Source organism: Mirounga angustirostris, unplaced genomic scaffold, assembly GCF_029215605.1.
Source record: "Mirounga angustirostris isolate CCGP_5_RB_7025 unplaced genomic scaffold, mMirAng1.0.hap1 SCAF_2, whole genome shotgun sequence".
In the NCBI taxonomy this organism is placed as follows: Eukaryota; Metazoa; Chordata; class Mammalia; order Carnivora; family Phocidae; genus Mirounga; species Mirounga angustirostris.
The window spans coordinates 83,474,115-83,480,424 of record NW_026991710.1 but is presented as its reverse complement, the minus strand read 5'-3'; the positions used below and the strand labels follow the sequence as shown (position 1 = coordinate 83,480,424).

General features: G+C 36.5%; 1 pseudogene; it reads left to right on the top strand.

Annotated features, from left to right (window-relative positions):
* Positions 1-3,562: 3,562 nt before the first annotated feature.
* On the top strand, positions 3,563-4,071 carry LOC123847573 (small ribosomal subunit protein eS12-like; annotated as a pseudogene).
* Positions 4,072-6,310: the final 2,239 nt, after the last annotated feature.

Here is a 6,310-nt window from a genome sequence, read left to right as displayed (position 1 = left end):
TTTATGGCTCACTGTTGCAGCATCTTCTACTTGTGACTTCCCTGGGCACTCCTTGAAGGCAGGAAGCATGCATAGGCCATTGTATTTCCCACTGGACCGATCACAGTTGTGAGCACACAGATTCTTGAGATATATTTGTTGGCGAATTGCTTATTTAAAGACTTTCAGCTTTAAATACTTCATACATGTCTCTCCTTACAGAGACATACAACCTTTATTCACTGAAGAGTACAGTATGAGCACATATTTCTCTTCCAATTTTTTACTCACCCTTCAGTCTTTACACATTTCCCTTGGCATCTAGAATAGGCATCATTACTTGATGTTCTATCTACCTCTTGCATTCTGCCTTGAACAGTATAATTTCTCTCATAGAAGAATAGATTTTTCCAATTAAGATCTGGACAAATTAGCATATTTTACATAAGCCACTAAAACTATGTTATGCTTAGCTGCATTCGGCCACTTTGGTCCTGATGAATTCCACAGTGCTGCAAAATATTGCCTATTCTTCCTATTTTTCTAACCAAGTAGTTCCCATCCTGTAGAGTTAACACCTAAATATTACGAAGCTTTGAAACACTGTTAACAGCTTATCTAGGTCTCAGAAATCTTTGGAGACACTAAAAAAAAAAAAAAAAAGTGATTTTTTTTTTTTAACCTCTTTCCTTAATGAAGTGAATTCTAGTTTTATTTCATGCTGTACAATATCTGAAAAACCCTCTTTCCTAGCCTCATTCACACAGTGACTAACATTATATCTAATTGCAGATATTAAAAAATATCCAAGTCCTTGTGGATTCTGCTATAGTCCCAAGTAAATCATGTCAATTTAATTTGTGTTACAGGAAAGTTCTGTGGTATCCTTTCCTTGTTTTGTGTTCAGAAAGAAAATGCCATTTGCATGTTGGGTATATAATTTCTGATGTTTGCTTCCATTTGAGAACAACAATGAGATTACACTTGAACCAATTTTCATAAATAATAAGGACAAGTAGATGTAGAATTAGGCTAAGTAGAAGACACACTACAATCTAGTCCTATCTCTGATTGCATTTATCCACCACGATTCATTTAAACGATGCAAAATAAAAACTTGTATTTTATATAGAGGTTTGGGGAAAAGTGAAGTTTAACTTTCAATCCCTTCTTACATCTATTGCTGATTAACCAGGACAAATTGTAAATCTTATTAAATAATTAATATCTAACACTATTAAGCTACTATTATTAAATGTGTTTATTATGTGGCATTGGATAGGTCTGCAAATCCCTCTGTGCTTTGGTTTTCTCATTTGTAAAATTAGATATTGAATTAGTCTATAAAAGTAACATTCTAGTGAGCCCAGTTAGAACACAAAAGCAGATGGATATTTGGTATGTAAAAAGGAAAATTTCACATGGCAGAGTTTTTTTTTTTACAGAGGCAGTGTTGTATAATGGAAAGAACACAGATTTTGTCACTTGACAGTATGAATTTGATTCCCTAAGATGAAATTTACCAGCGATATGATCTGCAAAATGAGGAAATACACCATTTACCCTGCATATGTATCTAAGGTTTAAAAACAAAGTATAGAAATGGCTAGCATTTGATGGATGCTCTCATGGTAGCTATGAGGCATAATAGGATGCTCTCTCCCATCACCCTTTCTCCTTTCACATCTTCATCTGTGGTAGGTAGGAACTCTTCATATAAGAGTTCATAGATGCTATGGGATGAGAAGTGATGGATGTCAGTGAGAGAATGGGGCATTACTGTTCTAATGTCACTCCTGCAAATCCCAAACAGCCCAAGCAAACTCTCACTAAGCATGAGTAACTGCAACACAAGTGGCTAAAGATGAAGTCAAGATACTAGTCTTCTGGTTGTGACCTCACAGGGTCAGCTTTAGCCCATTGATTTTGACATTTAATTGAAATCCAAAAAGCAGAGAAATAAAAGTACAGAGAAGACTAACAAAAGTAAAGGACCTCTGGAACCTCATCTGAGGCTATTTCTGTTGGAGTAATATGTGAGCTGCCAGTAATTACTGAAACAAAATTTTAGACCACCTTCACAAATCCCAGAATCTATGTGACTTGCTGCTAATAAGATTTTGTTTCTTCTCTAATGGATGAACCTACACATCTTCCTCGGTATGTACAGTAACCCATTATTAAGAGGAGCAAAGAAAAGGAAGATTTTATTTGTGACCTTGTTAGCTTGTGCACTGAAACTGACCATCTGAAGAAGAGCCAGTCACCTCTCCTACAGAGAAAAATGGCGAATAACTTATAATTCTCTAAGTTTGCTCTATATGTTACTTTAAGCTATATTTATTTATTCACCAACTGTTAGGCCTTACATTAAATAGCCAATTTGGCAAAATCACTTGGAGTTTTAGCAGGCAACTCAGACTCACCTTGGACAAAAGAAATTTCCTATATCCATCAAACCTGTTCTACTACTAGTCTTCCTCACCTCACTGAACAAGGAAAAAAAAAAACACCTTAATTATCTCTTCTTGCTCTTTCCCCTCATACCATACACCTAACCCAATAGAAGCCAAGTTCACTCAACTTCTAAAACATATCCTAAATTTTGCACATCTCTCCATCTATACTCTTTCCACCATAGTTCACATCACTACCTCTCTGGGACTACTTCATATTCCAAAGGAGAGTGATCTTTTAAAAATGTAAATCGGATCATGATGTTCCTAGTTTACAATATTCCAATGGCTTCCAATCAAAATTAGAGTAAACATCAGACTTCTTAGCCTGGCAAACAAAGCCCTATGTCATCTGTTAGTTCCTTCCTCATTGACCTATCTCCTCCATTCTCCACCCACCAAGCTTCAATGGCCTGCTTTCTCATTTAAAAAGTGACAAGTTCATTTCTGCTTTCAGGCCTTCACACAAGTTCTTGATCTGCCTGGAAGGCCAGATTCATGGGTGTGTGACCTGTGGAATCACATAGAGCCCTGTTATCAAAAGGGCCCCATACTTGGTTTAATGCCCTACTGATGCAATCTCAAATTTTTAAATAATTTTATCTTTTAACTTGTGTTTTGTAAGTGAAATTTAGTGGCACGGTGGAGCACATGGGTGAGCAGAGGAAATACATATAATATTTCCATCATTCATTGCCACCTCATTTGCATGTAGCACTTACAGGGCCCCATGACCACAGAATTCTGATGGACCTACAGTGTGTAGTAGAGGTTCAATATGACTCAAAGTGAGTACAAGGTAAGCATGTCTAGTAAGCAGGCACACTGCCAGCTCTGAGATGGCACACCTTCTATTGAGAACCAGAACTTGCTTCAAACATTGAAAGGAAGCAGTGATGTTTTAAGAAGCATGGATAATCAAAGAGCCCTATCCATAACCTTTCTTGCTCATGTGTCTTCCCAGTATTAGCTAACCACCTACAGTGAGAATCATGAGATAGAAAGAGAGAAATAGGATATCTAACCCATGTTCATCTTCATTTAGTCCTTCCTTACTTTTAAGTTAAGCTCAAGGTGGAGAACGTTTATAGAATGTGTGCCTATCAAGAAGTAAAAAAACAGCTCTTTCCCTGCCGCCGCCCAGTCGTGCGGAGGCGGAAGGTCGCGTGCACTCAAGATTCGGCTACACTCGTGATCCACCGCCATGGCCGAGGAAGGCATTGATGCTGGAGGTGTAATGGACGTTAATACTGCTTTACAAGAGGTGCTGAAGACCGCCCTCATCCAGGATGGCCTAGCACGTGGAATTCGCGAAGCTGCCAAAGCCTTAGACAAGCGCCAGGCCCATCTTTGTGTGCTTGCATCCAACTGTGATGAGCTATGTATGTCAAGCTGGTGGAGGCCCTTTGTGTTGAACACCAAATCAACCTAATCAAGGTTGATGACAACAAGAAACTAGGGGAATGGGTAGGCCTCTGTAAAACTGACGGAGAGGGAAAACCCCATAAAGTGGTTGGTTGCAGTTGTGTGGTGGTTAAGGACTATGGCAAAGAGTCTCAGGCGAAGGATGTCATCGAGGAATACTTCAAGTGCAAGAAATGAACAAATAAACTTAGTTCTTGTTCCACAAAAAAAATTTAAAAAAAAAGTAAAAAAAGCAGCTGAGAAAAATAGTTGAATCAATTTTGTACAATGCTTCTGCTATGAGTTAAAGATATATGTATATACAAGCCCTGAAATAAAAAATTGTGCAATATTCATGATGCCATCTGTGAGGAGATACCACCTGTGAGTTAAATTCTCTTACTTTTGCATTTAAAACTGGCATGACACAATATAAAGATGAATGGTAACATTTATTTAATAATTATAAATTTTAATTTTCTTTGCTGAGAATAACATTAATATATCATAATATTAATATAACAAATAAAAAGCACTATATCAAGTCCGATGAAAGACCATAGAAGAAATGAGAAAGCTTTATATTTTAGCACATTTAATGGTATTTTTTTTCTGCTTTTAGAACAAGGGGTTCCACATTTTCTTTTTGCAAGGGGCCCCACAAATTATGTGGTCAGCTCTGCCTGCATGGAATGTTCATTCCCTGTCCCAGCTTCACAAAGCTGAGTCCTTTATGTAATTCATGTCTCTGATCACATTATCAGCTTCTTTGAGAAGCCACCCCTCACCCAAAAATCTAAATTAGTTACCAAGTGTTCTCTAGCTAACCACCTATCTCTGTACTCTGTGTAAAGTTATGTATGGATGTTTGTCTGTACATTTCTAGCTGTCTTTATCATCCCTCATGGGAGCAGAACTTTGACTTTCTTGTTTCCCAGTTATCTTTGGAGCTAAAAACAGTGGCTGACATTTATTGTGTTCAAGAAATATTTGTGGAATGAATGAATGAATAAATATGATTACTACAGTATCCTATTTAAGATAAACCTTTTTAAAATTATAGTAGTCAGAATCATAATAAGAATCATAATAATAAACCAGTGCTTTCACTATTTAAAAATATCAATTTTGAACCATAGAGAACCACAGATTAATTTGAAATCTGACAACATACAGTTTTCAGCATATTTTGTGCAGAATGGCTATAAAAGTAATGGTATTACAGTAATATTTTTCTGCTGTCAGTCTATTATATACTTTAATAGAAGCTATCAGGGGTGCCTGGGTGGCTCAGTCGTTAAGTGTCTGCCTTCGGCTCAGGTCATGATCCCAGGGTCCTGGGATCGAGTCCCGCATCAGGCTCCCTGCTCGGCGGGAAGCCTGCTTCTCCCTCTCCCACTCCCCCTGCTTGTGTTCCCTCTCTCTCGCTGTGTCTCTCTCTGTCAAATAAATAAATAAAATCTTTAAAAAAAATAAAAGCTTTCATTTCCAAATAATCTTTTGTTTAAAAGGTACCTATCAATGACCATCCATAAGTTTCAGGTGGAAACTAATAGTTTCATGCTTTTTATTTCATTTTATTTTTAAATAATTTCCTCATAAAACATACAGGATAGGGAAGGCTGGTGAGCTTCATCTTGTAGGTAAGGTTGCTGCTTAGGAAATGGTTGCCTGAAAGATTATGTTAAAATGAATAACAATCTTTTGCCTTACTCTCTGGAGCAGACTGCTCTGGCTGATTAATGAGATATGTCTCCATTGGTACAGAAATGGTGAGCAAGAGCACGAAGACACTATACCTGCCATCCCCATCTTGAGATACTCATCAAAAGGAGCATAGTATAAAGCTACAAGAATTTCAGCTTTTCTGGCCTAGAATAAAAGTGTACATTTTTTGTGCTACCAAGGCAACAACTTTGCCTTAGGCAACACTGAAAATAAGTGTAAATGATAATAAGAAATCAAAACTCTGCAGAACATGAAACTATGTCACTCTGTGATTTGTTATGAAATAGAATTCCTATAAAAAATACAGCTACATCTAATCATTGTTAATACTAATATATTTTCATCTTTAATAAGATGGGTTATAGTTTTTTGAAGGGAGATAGTGAGTTGATATAGTTGGGATATTCAGAATACAAAGGTAAAAGTAAATTTATATGTATCATATATTGTGAAAAGAATCTGGTTGTCTTTTGTATAAAGGATTAGAATGTAATCTAAAAAGCTTTTGCAAAATACTTCTGGCTGTCAGGACTTATAAAAACTTTTTGCCATATCTAATTGTACTATCTATACCAAAGGTCGAATAAAACAGTTTTTCATTTTTCTATTCAACACTGGCTACTCACCTTTTTGAAAAGGATCAACTAAATGATGCATATCTCAGATACTCCAAGGAGATATTTATAATAAAATAATATATTCTAAGTAAGTAAATAAAATATCATAGATAACTATAAAATGAA